Source organism: Canis aureus, chromosome 5, assembly GCF_053574225.1.
Source record: "Canis aureus isolate CA01 chromosome 5, VMU_Caureus_v.1.0, whole genome shotgun sequence".
Classification (NCBI taxonomy): domain Eukaryota; kingdom Metazoa; phylum Chordata; class Mammalia; order Carnivora; family Canidae; genus Canis; species Canis aureus.
The window spans coordinates 74,166,389-74,183,888 of NC_135615.1; the positions used below are offsets into that span (position 1 = coordinate 74,166,389).

Consider the following 17,500-nt stretch of genomic DNA (forward strand, 5'->3'; position numbering starts at 1 on the left):
TACTGAAAGAATTGTAGCACTGCCCCTAAGTGGAAAGATCTCTTTTTCCGGGTTTGCTCTCTTCCAAGCATAATCCTGCTGAGAGATGGGAGGTGAGGATCAGCCCACTCAGTGCCCTGCCAGTTCCAAAGAAGCAGCAGGGCCAGGGAGAATTTCCTCACGTGTTTCCAACGTGTTTCATGCATTTTATTGCTCATCTACCATGCAGATCAAAAGCGCTGGAGCAGGTCCAACTATTTCACACAGAATCTCACACTCCAGGCTGGCTACAGCCCCGAAAGCCTTCGTTTCTTCACTTGAAATACTGCCCAATGTTATTTTGGGATGTGACCTGATAGAGGAAGCCCATAGGGACTCCATGACGATAACCGTTCCAGCTGTGATTGGTTGCCCAGCCCCAGCAAGTGCCAGCATGGGTTTGTCAGGCTCTGCTGACAAACAGAACTCGGCAGCTAACACCTTTTCTTCACACCACAACAAAACCATGCCTGAAATCACACAGTCCATACCTCGTTGGGGGGTGGGGTGGGGGGAGGCCTGCTAGTGCTCTCACAGGAAGGGCTGCAAGTTCTAACATGAATTGGCTGCTTGATGAAGTACATTTTTAAGCAGGAAGATACCAGATCAGGGTTAGAGGAAGGGAGTTTAAACAGTCTCCTGACAGAGCCCAAGAATGACATCAGTTCATTTTGCCGAGCAGATTAAATAACATCAACAGGCAAGTCTAAAGAACAGGCTCACGGAAATGCTCAATTCAGAGTTTTCTCATAAATTTGGATGAGTCCTTGAGAAATGGAGCTTTTGTTAACCCCCAGATGGAGTTCTTGTCCTCTTTCAGTTGAAAAGAACTTTTGCCAAGTTGTGCTGACTACTGGCGGGGAAACCACCTACCAAGGGAACCAGGTAAATCCTACATACATACTTAGAGGGTGTGTGTGTGTGTGTGTGTGTGTGTTGAGAACCCTGCAATTCAGCCACACTTACTTAAATGACTTTTCCTTGAATGAAAAAAGCCCAAATGCACAGACTGAAATCACCAAATCTGCATTGGCATTTATCAAGTGTTTTCCCAGCAGTGTACCTAACAGATCCACAGCCACAGCAGGAGGCTGCTCCCATGCTGGAGAATGGGAGGAAATCCTGAAGAATACAGAAAAGACTGGAAGACCTGACCCTTGAAGAAAGGCAGACAGCAGGAAAGGAGACAAACTTCAAGGAAAAAGTACAGCAAACATAATTACATAGTAACTACTTAAGGTAAATAAGTTTTGGGGAGACCTGGTTTTTCTTTTCTTTTTTTTTTTTTTGAGACCTGGTTTTTCATAATGACTTCCTTAAGCAACTTATTTGTCAAGGGTCAGGGGAGAAGAGGCTATCTCTGCCAAACACTTCTAGAAAATATTCAATATAATAAAGCTTCAGTCGTAGGCCCTCTTTTCCGCAGTCTTTGTTAAATTCAAGTTAAGGGATCTGACCCCCAGACTGGTAGGGACTCCAGAATTACAGAACTGCACTTGCTCCAATGAGTGGTCACAGTTCAACAGATGAGCTGCTGTCCCTGTCCAGAGAACAGGCTATCTGGTGCGGGCTGAAATGCCAAGAATGAATCAATAAACAGAACAAACTGCCTCTTAGTACTGGTGTACTTTTGAGTCAGGGGCTAACAGGTGGTTAAGAAGGGGAAAGGAAAGACACAGAAGCTGGCACTATCTTTCTAGCTCAGGACCAAACACCATCTCCTGCTTGAACTACACCAACAGTTTGGAATAGCAGCAAGTGCTCTGGGAAAGGCTAAGAGAATGTGATTTCCTAACCCCTACCTGAAGTTTCCAAAAGCCCCTCACCAAACCCCCTCTTCTCTTTTTCACAATAGGCTATCATTCTGGGGATAATGGGTCATTTCTTCCCAGTACCTTCTGGCTGCCTGGTGGGGGATGCATAGTAAAGAAGAGTCAGAACTCATCTGGTACCCAGAATGCTTTCTGGGGGCCCACCTCTAAGAGGAAATCCCCTATATATATATACACATCAGAACATAAATAAAACTTAAGGAGACCAAATCTCCAAATTCAAAGGGTGCTGGAATGAAGAATAAAGGAAGTCTCTTTGTATCTCCCTCTTGAAGGGAAACAAATATAGGACTCTCATGTGCTTAACCCTCAGGTACACAGCTGGCTCACATTTAATTCTCACAGCCATCTTCTAGAAGCATGTATCTTCCCTGTTTTTTTGCCAAAGCAGGAGCTCAGAAGTTAAAAAATGTGCCCAAGGACAGAGAGCTATCATACAGAAGAACTGGAGTTCAAACCCATATTCTGATTCCAGAGCTTGCGCTCTTTCTACTATAAGGTAGAAGCTTGCCACTCTCAGAAGCTGGGTTCCATATGCCAAACAAAGCCTGGTCACAACCTGCCTCTGGACATGCTGAGTGACTACTACATCCATGGCTTTAACAAGTAAACCACCCTAAGCCTTGCTTGGCTCCTCTGTAGAAGGAAAGAGTAAAACTAGGTAATTTAACCATGTAAGTCTATAATGCTACACACTTCCTCTTGCATAGTCGCTCCTCCTATAAACCATTTCTCCTTTCTAAACCTCCTTTCGTGATTTATTTCAAATCAGCCCTTTCATCTGTAACTCTCAATTTAAACTTACTTACTTTCACCACACTAAATGGTATAGTACTTTCTCTTACCTCTGGGTCCTTAGAAGGATACTTTTTTTTTTTAGGATTTTATTTATTTATTCATGAGAGATACACACACACACACACACACACACACACACAGAGGCAGAGACACAGGCAGAGGAAGAAGCAGGCTCCATGCAGGGAGCCTGATGCGGGATTGGATCCCAGGACTCCAGGACCACGCCCTGGGCCGAAGACAGGTGCCAAACCGCTGAGCCACCCAGGGATCCCCTAGAAGGGTACTTAATGTATAGGGAGGGAGAGAGTGACTTAGAATCTAGGGAGACCCTCTGGAAGCTAAGTCCTGTGAAGGTTGGTATCTGGTCTTTGCTGGTATTCACACTGAATGTGCTCTATGCCTATTATCAGACACAGGGGTGTGGCCCAGAGAGAGAAGTCAAAACATCCCTGGCCTCTAGATGGCCTCATCTCAGGCGATTTCAAACCCTCATCCAGCCCTGCAGCTATCATTCCAAACTGCAGGACAATTAGGCCTTGTTTAGGAGCCCCATTCCCCAAACTCTAAGGTGGGGAAGCTCCTTTGTGGAGGGAAGCTAAGCAAGCTTCAACCCTGTGTCCACAGTTGTGATCCACCAAGGCTGGTACCAGAGCTTTCCTATAACACAGCAGGATGGTCCACTTCCAGGTCACCTGAAGAGAACTGGGTGGGAAGACCAATTACTTGGAAGTTGAGCTACAGGTGCAGCAGCTATAGACTAAAATCATTTTTTGCCTTGGAGACTTCAAAGACAGGAAGAGCTTTGTGGGGACAACGCCTCCACAGCCAGCACAGCTTCCCTGGCCCTTCACCTTCACCCTAGGGACAATGCTCACAGCCCCTCCAAGGACTCTTCTGGACCCACCGTGGCAGGACTGATGGCACTGTGCAGATTCTGCCTGTAGGACCAGAGCAGGACCAGGCCAGATCCTCCCCTAAATTATCAGTGAGCAGAAAAACACCAAGCACACAAAAGACAACATGTTTGATGAGTTACTCAATGAATAATCTACTCAAAAGCATCCTCTTTAGACCCATTCTCTAGTAGTCTTCTTTCCTTTAACCTTGATCCCCCACCATAATCCCATACCTGAGCTCTAGACCTCCACATGGAGGGGATTCTTGGGTGCTGGCATGGAGGAAACAAACTCTCCTGTCTAAAACTGCAAAGTACGACCCCCAAATAGGCCCTGGCCACTTGGGTAAGAGCACTTGATAGAACTGCAGTGCAGGGAAGGAACGTCTGGAAAGGAGGCTGTCGGGAGGCGGGGCTCTGTGTCACTGGAGAAATTTCAATCTAATTACAAAAATACAAGAACCCGCTGTTCTAATCTACCTCGGCAAAATCTCTTGAGGTAGGTTTGCCCCTTTGGGTGGGGGCCGAGGGCGTTTCTGAAGTAAGAAAGGGGAGAAGAAAGACCATGGGGCTGCCTGCACTCCCGCGGTGGGAGCCCCTGCGAACAGCAGCTCGGCCACTGCAGCAGCCATTGATTTTCCAGGGGTCGATATTCTGCTCCCACAGATCTGCTCGGCTAGAGGTTTAATCACATTGAGTGCTTCAGCCCAACATCTCCCCTGCACTTCCCACTCCCCAAACCAATAAAACAAACACCAAACACAAGGGGAGTCAGCAATGGGTAGATGTATCTCCCCACAGCTGGCCCCCACCGCCAAAAAATTCTAAATACCAGCTCCAAGGGAGCCAAAGCTACATGGGCAGTTCGCACGAAGCTGCAGGGACAGACCCATAGGTGCCATTGCCTAAGGCTCCCATACAGACCCTACTAATAATTCTGAGATTTTACATTAAAAACTCTAGTTTCCCAACTTGTGGGGGAAAGAGAAAAAGATCCTAGAACTCCCACAGTGTAGCGATTGGTTGAAACCTTGTTTTCCAGTTTGTCACAGTCCCCACCAGGTGTATTACCTACCTGACCTGCCTTGGACACACACCCCTCCCCTGCAAAGGCTTCTCACTTGGGCCAGGAGAGAATGTCTTAACTAGTCAGAAACCACCTCTTGGCCAAAAATGTACAGTGCTTTAAGGGTCACTAGCTAACAGACTCAAATCTGGAAGAAAAAAAAAAATGAAACTGGGTCAGAGCTGGGCCTGAGTTAGAGCAGTCAAGAACAGTGCATATTTATGGAATAGGGCTGTTCTAATCCCAGCAGGAAACGAGCACTGTAAAGCTCAAGAAAGCAAAGAAGTTAGGAACTCCCTACTTTCCCCAAGTTAAGCATTTCCTGTTAGGAAAGCCAACCACACAGACCTTATTCCACCATGATCAGCTGAAATCCTAGAACTTGAGCAAGGAGGGTGGGAAAAGGGGGAGAGGAAGGAAACAGAAAAGAAGTCAGAGTTCTAGATATGAGAAGTCTAAGGGAGAGGGGGTGTGGCCTTAGGCTTCCACCTCCTCTAGCTGCCCCTCAGAATTATAGCAACCAGAAAGCAAGCAAGGATGCAGTGTGCATAAACAGGGAAGGCAAGGTTGGCACTGTGCTGAACACAGCTTAGACCAAGGTCTACAGAGCTCAATGGCCTCCTTGGTTTGGCATTTAATCCCCTAAATTTATATTTGCCAGTGGTCTTCCCTACTATGGCCTACTGGTTTAGATAAAATCCAAAGATTTGGGGGAAGGTATGGAAGAAACATCTGAAAATAGGGAACAAATAGCATCTTAAGCCAGAAAAGACAGGCATCAACCCAAACGCACAAAACCAGAAGAACAACTCTGAACACAAGGAAAGACACAGTCAAGTTCTAAAAGGAAAAGATGAGGGGCACCTGGGTGGCTCAGTGATTGAGCGTCTGCCTTTGGCTCAGGGCATGATCCTGGGGTCCCAGAATCGAGTCCCGAATCAGGCTCCCCAGGGATCACGCCGAGCCAAAGGCAGATGCGCAACCACTGAGCCACCCAGGCATCCATGACCAACTATTCTTAAGAGTTCCTCTGAACACTGATCCCGTTTGTCCAAACTTTTTCTTCTACCTTCCCCAGAATGTCAGGAAATTACCTTCACTTATCTCCATAAACAATATTCAATATTCCTCCCATATCAAAGCTGGCCTTAAAGGGCAGGTTGGCTGACTCTCAGCTTGAGCCTTCAACTCTTAGTTTCCACTTTCAACAAGACCTGGCTTCTTAGCTTCCTTGGGAAAGGTCAAATGGGAAGTAAGCTAGCCATATGAAGGTGAGCTCTGCCCAATGGCAATCAGTGACTATGTCACAATACCAGCCAATTCCATGTGGATACCAACTGGGGAAGATGGAGAAGTTCAGGCTGTGGAAGTAGATGGCATAAGAGAGCAAGCACTGGCCCCCAAAGGTTGAATGCCAAATATGTTAGAAACATGGGGCGGTAAAGAAAGACAACAGAATTCTATGCCTGATTTATCAGGTATGTTAATATAGCTCCATATACCAGGGGTCCTCCCCTCTGGACCAAGTTTGGTGGAACAGATTCTCACTCTGGTGTAGGAGGGTCCTCATGGCTTCTGAAGGATAGCATTTCTAGGAGGGCTTGGTTTATTACTTGTTTGAAAAGCCCAATACCCCTCTAACCCCCAAGGACAAATGAGAAACAGCTTGGCAATCACACATCTGGGGGCTAGCTTTCTGATTTTGCTGGTCTTTTTAGAGAAGGACAATGGCAGAAGCCAGCGCATGTACTTCACTGAGGTAATCTCCCAAACAGCTTTGCAGAAGGTTATAAAAGCACCAATAGGAGAGAGGGGGAAGTAGGGTAGGGGGTGGAAGAAAGCCATGGTCACCAAGGCAACTGAGTTCATCCATATGTTGACTCAGGAATTGTAGGAAATTCTAGTTTTTGAGGTTTCTTCCTTCCAGAATATTTCCTACATCTTCCCGGAGAGTAGACCTAAATCCAGAAGCTACAGTATCACTACCTTTGCCCAGAAATCTCAGCCCCACATTTCTACACACCTCTTCCTCCTCTCCAAAGAGAAGAGAATATGGCATTTTTTCTTTCTCTTCAGCTTTTTACCTATACTTTTTTTTTTTAAGATTTTATTTATTTATTCATGAGAGTCACACAGAGAGAGGCCCAGACACAGGCAGAGGGAGAAGCAGGCTCCCCTCAGGGACCCTGATGCAGGACTCAATCCCAGGACCCCGGGATCATGACCTGAGCCAAAGGCAAATGGTCAACCGCTGAGCCACCCAGGTGCCCCTTTACCGATCCTTTATAGGAATTGGTCCTAATAGTGAAAACACTGGACTAGAAGTCAGGGAACTGAACGTTCTGATTTACTAAATGACCTTGGGCAAGTCCATTGCCCTTTCTGGGCCTTCGGTTCCTCATATGTAAGTAAGGTAAGGAATAAGGGGGATGGTTGTAATTTTTGTGTTGGTGCAGTGAATATTCTGTGGACTAGCTCAGGCTACCTCCATCCCACTGAGGTTAAAAAGCTAAAAAAAAAAAAAAAAAAAAAAAAAAAAACCCCACATTTCCCAGAATCCCTTGTGAATGGGTTTAGATACAATTCAGGTTCTACTAATTAGAAGCAAACTCAAGATTAGATCAAAGTATGGCAGAGACCATATTTCTGTCTCTTTTACTTGTTCCTACAACAGCATTTTGGCTTCCTCTTCCAGTAAACTGGATGCTGCTTCTGGTGGCAGCAGCTGCTCCTTCTTGACTCTAGCTTACTAATCCCTGGATAGCAGACTTAGGGCAATTAATATGATAGTGGCTCAAAGACAGGAGTTTCCCTGGTGGGTCAAATCTAGTTTTAGGTCCTGCTCCTGAAGGACAAGCCTAGAGCATGCTTGCTTCCTCAATCTTTCTAGCAATTTTGTAAGCTCAACTCCCTATATTAAATCCCTCTCTATTAAACATACCTAGGCCTAGGGTTCGGTATAGAAACCACTCCATCTGACACAGGATTATCAGATGATCCCCCAAAGAGTAGTTGTGAAGAAGAGAGAAGGACAGAATTATTCACAAGGCATATTCTCTACTAAGACATCTTCTGGGGAAAATGGGTAAGATGGAAGAGCCTTAGAACTTTACAATACATTTGTCCAGAACAAGCTCCTTCAATTCTTCCCTTTTTTAAAACCTCCCTGTACTTTCTCCCTCCCACTCTAACCCCAGGGCGGGGTGGGGGGGGGGGGGTTGGTGGCTATTGAACTGCTCACACAGGATAGAAGGCTGAGTCAGCACATGCTTTCTTTCCATCACTATACTCTCTGCAAGCTTTTACTCTGCTGAGGATAGCATTACCTGCCCAACCCCATGTAAGTATTCTCTGGACTTTAGGGAGGTTTGGGATAAAAAGGGTACCAAGTGTCTCCTGCAGTAGCAAGAAATAGGCTTGTAAAGCTCCAGGTGAAAAAGAACCAGTCCTGACAACACTGCACAGCTGAGGAACGAAGACAGGTTTGGGTACAAAAAATCCCAGCTCATCTTCTTGTAGCAATTTCTGGTCTAAGCAATGAGCCACCAGCTTCCTGTAGCGGGGCTAGGGACAAACTGAAGAACAAGGTCAAATCCAAGGGGTATGGTTTGCTAGGTGGGAAAGAGGTATACTTCCTGCCAGTCCTCAGAAGGGCTAACTGATCCCAGGAGCCATCATACCAGAAGTAAGGCTCAGTTAGTTTTCAGACTGAAGTTCTTCTGAAGAAAACAAAAGGTTCTAGCAAGAGGAATCTGTGTGAGACACACAGGCAGGAAGCAGAGCTGAGCCACCAGTGACTAGAATAGAAACAGGAAATGGGCCCAGGAACAAGCATACAGTAATGTGCTGCAAGCAGCACAGGCTCTGGCAGGCACCAGGCAGTACCAAGGGCTGGAACAGCGTGACTAAGATGGAGAAGCGGATTGGCTAGCCCTGCCAGAGAACCAGCGTTCTAGAGAAGGGATGGCTACTTGCACAAGGTACACGCTGCTCTGAGCAGTCTGGGCAGATATGACAGAGGGGGTGGGAATTTCCTTTCTGAGACTTTTTAAGAGCACCTGGGCTACAATTCAAGGGGAGCAAGCATAGATACCCAGTCAGATACAAAGAAAACAGGTCACCAACCTCAGAAAGGCCCAGCTTCTCTGAATACCAAAATTGCTAGTGGCATTTTTGTTACCCCCTTGAAAATAAGCCATCAAAAGCCTAGGCAAAAACTGTTGGCCTGTTTCCTTTTACCATGAAATATGACAAAAGGCAACACAGTGTAAAATTTAAATCCTTCAAGCATTTCAATTTTTTAAACCTTCAGAGGATTTCTGTCACTCCCCCCAGGAAACCTACACAACAAAAAGCTGGTTCCCAAGCTCAGGTGGGCAGCAAGAACCTGGGTCTGCCCAGCACAGGTTTACCAAGTGGGACTAGCTGCCCTGGCACAGGCACTAGATGCAGACCTGATGTCCAAGCAGAGGTGCCTGCATAATGCTGGGCCAACATGAAGAAACTGGGGAAGAAATCCCAGAGAAAGTATTCCAGCTAGGTTCTGAAGCCACAGTAGGAGTCTGCTGGGTATTCAAAGAGAGTGGGAGGGTAGGTGGGCAGACATCTTTAGCAAGAAGACAATGGCAGGAAGGACCGGGGGTTGTGAGGAGCTTGAGACACACCCAAGAGGCTGGAGAAGAGGCTACACAGGTCTGCTGGGAGCTGCAGATGGCCCCACAATGGGGTCAGGCCTGTAGATACAGGGAACCAGGGCCCCCAGAGCACTGTAGAACAACAGGTGGTGGTCTCCCACTCCTATCCCCCCACACTCAGAGATTCTTGAAATTTTATTAGACACAGTAAAACTCCAAAGTCCCCAGCTTGATATTTCATTTGAAAATTTTACTCTCAGTTCTCAGGGTCTAACTCCTTGCTTCTAAACCATTAGACAAATGAATCACCTGGGGATCTTGTTAACGGTGTTGGGATTCAATAAAGCTGTGCGGGACCCAAGAACCTGCATTTCTAAGACAATTCCCAGGTGATGTCTGTGCTGCTAGATAATGGACCACATTTTTTCAGGAGCAAGGATCTACCTGATTAACATCAGCATTAATCAGGACACTGTGCTCTAAGAAGAAAAGCACTGAACAAGGCTTGCTTCCATCCAACCCAAGGGGAACCAAACTCTAGTCAACTTTTCACATTTTGAGGTGATTCCCTAGTTCCTCTAGCTGACCCGTCCTATCAGTTTGGGCATGTTCCCTCTCCCACCCCTCCCTGTACCTCAGCTGTCCTTTTCATAACTCATCTGTGCCTCCATGACAAGAAATCCAGGGAAAACAAAAGTGAAATCCCTTCAGGACAAGTCTAGTAAATATTAGATGGTATAGGGGTTGAGGCTTTTGGCTGACCTTGAAGAGAGGATTAAGATTGTCCAAGCCTTTCTTCTGCTGGGTGGGATGCTAGAGGAAATACTTAATTTGAAATATCAGATAGAGCTGGACTAAAATCCTAGTTCTGACCGTTAGTTTCCTTCTTTAAGATTTTATCTATCTAAAAAAAAAAAAAAGGTTTTATCTCTCTCTGTCTATCAGAGAGAGAGAGAGAAAATGGGCAGAGAGGAGGGGCAGAGGGAGAGGGAGAAGCAGGATGCCTGCTGAGCAGGGAGTTTGACATGGGACTCAATCCCAGGACCCTGAGATCATGACCTGAATCAAAGGCAGATGCTTAACTGACTGAGCCACCCAGGCACCCCTCCTCTTAGTTTCTTCTAATACGAAAAAGGAGTGGTTACTAGGTATGTTTCAATTCCTGCTCTTCTAGGAGGATTGGTGTTGCCTGTAAGCTCTGTTCCTGGCCTCACTCCTGCCCTCTTAATATCTGGATTCTACAGGAACAACATAGTTCCCCTCCCATTTCCTCTTTCCAGATCACTGTAACCCAAGTTCTGAGAACATCACAGTAGTAAAACATGAGTGCTAGCTAATAGCTACAGTGTTATTAAGTGAAATCTAAAGGAGGGGCTTGGAAACCCAAGTGATTTAAAGGAAAAAAATTGTAATTAATTTAACGAACATTAAAAATCCTAATCCTCTTCTCCACCTAATATCCAGCATCAATAACCTCCACTCCTACCTAACCAGAAGAAACAAGTATGATCCAGCACTTTGACAGCAGTCTCTAAGACTTTTCCAGTCAAGGGTATAGTGTCCTTTGTGAGCTAACCCAGGGAGTGCCCTTGATTGCTTTCCTTCACAACTCCTGAAAGAGAAGTCTGTTTATACCCTCCTAATATTCTGCCAGCATCTCCACCCTTCTATCTATCTGCCTTATACACATGCGGGTCTTCAGATGAAGTGGAGGAATTTGGGCTGATTCAGCTGCCCCCTCCCTTCAATGCCTTTCAAGAATGCTCTTTGTCTTTATACCTTTCCCGGTTTATTTCCTTTCCTCTAGCCCTCAGAAATCAGGTCCTCTCCACATCTATAAAGGATCCCAATAACCTGCTGCCTGACAAATCCAACTTTATACTCTTTGAAATATAAATGTGATGTGGACCATTCCCCCTTTCTTTTGGCTTTCATAAATATGATAATCCTGGTCCTCCTTCAAGCTCACCAGCTATTTGCTGGGCAAAGGCACTGTCCAGGGCTCTCACTGGCTCCTCTCTCCATAAGCCATGGCCTGGGAGGCCTCCTTCATTCCATTGTTAACTATGAATTACACCACAGACAGACATCTCCCCAACTCGAACCAGACTCCACTCTTAACCAACTTCTAGTCTCCTATCTCCAACTAGCAGCTAAACATTTGTCTTTAAACATTTCACTACATGGAACTTACCTTCTCCTCCAAAAATGTGTTTTCCTATTAACCTTTCTATTTTTGTCAATGAGATCTTTCTCCCCACCTCATCTCAGGTCTATAGTCTTTCCTGCACAAATCAGAGCTGGGACTAGGCTGGCTATGCAAAGAGACAGAGGGGAACAACTCCATACCTCTCGTCAAAATTATTCCAACAGTTGAACTTCTTCCCTTGCTTCCAGACTCTCTCCTTTGCAAACCACACTATACACGAATGGATTGTTTTTTTAACGTTATTTTTATCATGTTACTGCTCCAATAGCCTATCTGCAGGTCTGTAAGATCAAATTCATATGGCTTAGTAGGCCCACTAGGGCCCTAACCCCTGTAATCTAGCTCTCCTTTCTGTTACTCCCTACCCCCTAGAAGCCTAATCTCATCAATCCCTCAGTATCAGCTATACTATACCCCACCCCTATCTGGCCTCTGCTCAGGCTAGATTTTTCCTTTCCAACCTCCCAAGTATGTCCATAACTAAGGTCATTTTAAATTCTGCCATGATGTTTAAATTCTGCCCTCAACTACTCAGACATAAATGATCACCGACTTGACCAAATTTTCAGAAAGCACCCATTGTAACACTCAGGCATACATTCTTCTATTTGTTTTATTAACGAAACAAAGAGGATACTCAAGGGCAGCAACCATGTCATATCACAGGCTACCTCTCAGAAGGCATCAAAGTCTAACCCTTGTCTAATGCCTGTCTGCCTTCTATAGAATACCCACAGCAAACAGTGTGCTAGCTTTTACTCGAGGGACAGGAACCTTATTCACTGTTTTTTGTTTGTTTTTGTTTTAAATATTCTCATCCTCCAGATCACAAAAGAACTTGTATCACCCTTGGGCTTAAACCTATAGGCAACAGGTAGTCAGAGGTTTTGTTTTGTTTTTGTTTTTGTTTTTGTTTTTTAAAGAGAAAGAGAGGCAGAGACACAGGAGGAGGGAGAAGCAGGCTCCATGCCAGGAGCTGGACGCAGGATTTGATCCCGGGACTCCAGGATCGCGCCCTGGGCCAAAAGCAGGCACCAAACCGCTGAGCCACCCAGGGAATCCCCCTAGTCAGAGGTTTTTAAAGCAGTAATGTTAACTTGCCAGATTTCTTTTTAAAGATTTATTTATTTGAGAGAGAGAGAGAGAGAGAGAGAAAGAGAGAGTGAAGCAGACTCCCCACCAAGTGGGGAGCCAGATGATGATGCAGGGTTCGATCTCAGGACCCTGAGCCCAAACCAAGAAGAGTCACTTAATTAAGCCACCCAGGTGCCCCCAGGGTTGATTTTTTTTAAGATGACTAGTCTGATGATTATGGAAGGAAAATAAACAGAACCACCAGGGGCAAGGCACTAGGTAGGAGGTAAAAGGGGCCTTTAAAAAGGGGGGCAGGGGCAATGGGTAGGACAGGGGAAGCCAGATTCGAAAGCCATTTCTGAGGTAGACTAGGAGGAGATGACCAACTTTTGGAAGGGATCCAGTGATGTGTGCCACATGGAAAACTTCCAGGGTGGTACTGAAAGTGCAAAGACTACACACAGTGTTTCTCTCAAGTCTCTTTTCTTTCCACCATTTTCAAGCCATAGCCTTCCCTCCAGATCACCAAGAGTCACCACTGTTATATTCGGTTACCACTGTGGTTTCCTAGTCTAGTAATTTTTTTTCCTTCTCTTTTCAAAGGGCTACTACCTAAACTCACTATTTTTTTTTTAATGTTTTATTTATCTACGATAGTCACACACAGAGAGAGAGAAAGAGAGGCAGAGACACAGGCAGAGGGAGAAGCAGGCTCCATGCAACAGGAGCCCGACGTGGGATTCGATCCCGGGTCTCCAGGATCGCGCCCTGGGCCAAAGGCAGGCGCCAAACCACTCTGCCACCTAGGGATCCCTAAACTCACTGTTATTAAAGTATGGTTTTTGGAACTTCAACACCACCTGAGAGCTTGCTGGAAATGCAAATTCTTAGCTCCCATCCTTATACCCACTTAATTAGAATCTCTCTGGGTAGAGGTCAGTAATCTATGTTTTAATTAATCTCCAGATGATTCTCAGTGCATGCTTAAGTTTGAGAAGCACTGATCTGGTTAACCTTTCCAGATCTGGGCTTTCAATCCTATATCCATTTTCCACCACTGAATGGAAACTCTATCTCAAGCCTAAAATGTAAATTTACAAATGTGCCTCAGTAAGAAAAAAATTGGGAAACATTCACTAGAGAAACCACACATACTTGAATGAATCACTTAAACAGAAGCTTGTATTTTATTTTTTTTATTTTTAATTTTTATGTATTTATGATAGTCACAGAGAGAGAGAGAGAGAGAGAGAGAGAGAGAGGCAGAGACATAGGCAGAGGGAGAAGCAGGCTCCATGCACCCGGAGCCCAATGTGGGATTCGATCCCGGGTCTCCAGGATCGCGCCCTGGGCCAAAGGCAGGCGCCAAACCGCTGCGCCACCCAGGGATCCCTAAACAGAAGCTTTTAAAGATGCAATTCCAAGTCATTCCCGGAAATGATTATAATTGAAAGTCAGATACCAATTTTCAGATAAGACCCTTAAAGATTTTGCCCCACGCTCAAGAAAATTAGAGACTTAATGAAACACCTTGGGCAACTCGGGTGGCTCAGTGGTTTAGCGCTGCCTTCAGCCCAGGGCGTGATCCTGGAGACCCGGGATCAAGTCCCACGTCAGGCTCCCTGCATGGAGCCTGCTTCTCCCTCTGCCTGTGTCTCTGCCGCTCACGCGCTCTCTCTCTCTCTCTCTCTCTCATTAATAAATAAATAAAATCTTCAAAAAATAAATATATAAAAGTTAAAAAAAGAAAAAAAGAAAAGAAACACCTAAAGGTTTGTTCACCCATTCCTTACAAGAACTTTCTTACCATAAGGTGAAGTAGTGGCTCTTTATAAGATAGATGACAAACCCTAACCCCTTCTTAAAGCAACTATTAGAAAGCATAAATAAATTCATCTGTCCTCTAAATGAAGTTTGGGCCTTCCTATAAGGCTGTGATACCTGCCTTGCCCTAGCAGTAAAAACAACAATTTTACAATATGGTCAAGCTGTCCCCTGTCAGCCATACACTTTGTGAATGAACAATGTAATAAATACTGCTCAGGTTCATTTGTTCACTGAATTAGAGACTACTTTATGCCATGCACTATGATGGCCAAGAGCAAGACAGAGACAGTCAGCCCACACTGAGCTTGTGTTAAATAATTGAAGTTACACTTAAGATAAATACTGACTGAAAACATGGGTGCTACGATAGTCTGTTTTAGCAAAGGAAGCTGACACAGTTTGGATTATGAATCTCTACCAGGGCTACAAATCAATCACAGCTTCTAACCATAGCAGAGCCCAAGTTCCCCCAGCCCCTCAAATGATTCAGAACTCTGTGAACCCTGGACATTGTTTTTTTTTTTTTTTTTTTTTCTTTAAGATTTTATTTATTCGTGAGAGACACAGAGAGGCAGAGACATAGGAAGAGGGAGGAGAAGCAGGCTCCATGCAAGGAGCCCGACATGGGACTTGATCCCAGGGCCCCCAGGATCACGACCTGAGCCAAAGGCAGATGCTCAATCACTGAGCCACCCAGGCATCCCCTGGCCATTGGTTTTGAAAGATCATTTGCTCCTCGGGTAATTCTAAGATGCAGCCAAGGTAGAGAACCACTGGTCTGGGGCATCATGTGATAGGTGTTAGGGGCACATAGATCAGTAACACAGTGCCTGCTCCCCCAAGCTTACCATCAAATGAAGAGACCCAAATGTAGAGGTATTAGCAAACTGCTCTGGTGACATGAAGCAAACAAACCTCAGATATAGGATAGTATTTTTCTTGGTACACGGGTAGGGAAGTGATCCCAGAGGGCTATATAAGGTGCTTTTACCTATGTTAGCAAGGTCTGCTTGCTTGCTTTCTTTCTTTCTTTTTTTTTTTTAAGATTTTATTTATTTATTCATGAGAGACATAGAGAGAGGCAGAGACATAGGCAGAGGGAGAAGCAGGCTCCATGCAGGGAGCCTGACGTGGGACTCGATCCCGGGACTCCAGGATCATGCCCTGGGCCAAAGGCAGGCACCAAACCGCTGAGCCACCCAGGCGCCCCAAGGTCTGCTTTCTAAAGATGGGTCCTGAGGCACCAAATCATTCTTTACACCTTTTAAGAAGTCTTAAATATTGCAGAGGTTTTTGTTTGTTTGTTTGTTTGTTTTTAGGTAAAAACTGCCTTTAGCCAGTGAGGGCATCAGAGCAGTTATTTAGGCTGAGTTTTGACATTTGATCAGGAAGGAGTTTTCTGAGGAAATAATCTTGAAGATGTAGTCTGAAATATGAATAAGAGGAGTTAGGAGGAAATGTGTATTAGACAAAAGGAAAGGCCTGTGCAGAGATCTAGACGCAGAAAAAAGCATGGGGCTTTACAAAACCTAGACAAAGTCCATAGCAAGGCAAAGGGCAAAGAATTATGAAGTAGATGTTCTCAAAGTGTCACCCCTGGTCTAGTAGCATCAGCAGTATCAAGGAATTTGTTAGAAATGTAGTCTCAGTCCTCCTTCCAGACCTAAATCAGAAGCGGGGGGCAGCTTATATAATATTAAGGATTTTGGATTTTATTCTAAGATTAATGAAAAACAGTTGAGAAGTTTTAAATAGAGGGATAACATAACCAGGATAAAAGCAGCTAAATGGTTTGGCATTAATAGCTGAGCAAACACTCCTCAAAATCTAATTTTTGTAATAATCAGGATCAGAAATCATGAGTCTTTAAATCAAGGGTCACAATCATAATGCCCTTAGGGCTAAATGGATAAGGTGAATGAGCAAAGAGGGGAATGTGAAAATGGGAGAGGCTTAGCTTCTCTTCTGGAGCCAAATACAAAGAGGTGCCCCATATACATCTGCTGAGTGAAGGAATGCACCAGCAAACCTAGGGATTCCTTGACACAACTGCTTCAGAAAAGAATGGGCCTCTTCTAGGGAATCCCGACTTCTTTCTTCAAATGTGACCGTTTCCCAGCCTGGCTAGGCAAATCTGGCATCAAACCAAAATTTCAAAGAATAACCACCTTTTGTTTCTTAGTCCAAGTAGCAGAGGGATAAAAAGCAATTCAACAAACAACATGCCAATAACCCAGCCAGCTCACCTCCCACATAGAGCTTCTACCACAGAGCAAATGACCCATTTGGATGAATCTATAGTAGAAGCCTGAGCTTGGGAATGCTCCTTGTGATAGGCTGCCCAGGAACAATCCTCCCCTGGGCCCACGAAGCTGCCAGTGCCTTCACTTCAGCAGGTCAAATCAGAAGCCCTGGATTTGACAATACAAGGCTCTCAACCCTTAGAAGACATGCAATGTGTTTGTATGCTAGGCTTTCTCAGGACTGAAAAATAACAAATACAGTTCTGCTGGAAGATTACTAGGAGCAAGCAGAAACTTTTTGATGGGGAACAACTTAAAACATTGACAAAAATCCACTGATTTGGTTTCTTGCCACAGTTGCACCTCACTCATTTAGCTACAGACCACAGATGATGAGGGAGTAGTTACATTTCTGACTGAATCAGGTTAAAAAACACCTTCCAGTCAAGTTTGGGATGCAGAAAAGGACTGCAACAGTAATTAATGAAAAGGGAACAACAAGGGATTGCCTTATTCAGACATACCCTCACCCAATTCCTTAACTGAGAGTCAACAGTCTCAGGGTCCCATCTGACAGGGGCTATGCACCCTGGCCTGAGATGCCTGTTATAACAGGTACTGAGGGATCCCGTAGACCTTGCCCTATCCAGGTAATGCTCAGAGATCTTCAGGGAAAGCCACAAGAGGCTTTGTGATGAAGAGAGTTCTTGCCTCCTACCTATTCCTTAAAAATCCAGAAACCATTTTCTCCCAAGTCAGAAGAACCAAAGAGAAACCTTTGAGTAGAATCAAGATTTCAAAAGACTTATCTAGACATGTATGGCTGAATTTCTATTTACTAAAGCAGGATTTGTAATGGAAGGTTTGCTACCAACTATCTTATTAGATTTTAGAGTAGCCCATT

The 17,500-nt window shown here is 45.0% G+C and overlaps 1 protein-coding gene across 6 annotated transcripts in view; it reads right to left on the reverse strand.

Annotated features, from left to right (window-relative positions):
• The window catches only part of ARID1A (AT-rich interaction domain 1A), a 69,570-nt gene that overhangs the window by 22,879 nt on the left and 29,191 nt on the right, over positions 1-17,500 (reverse strand). The gene's annotated exons all lie outside the window — the stretch shown is intronic.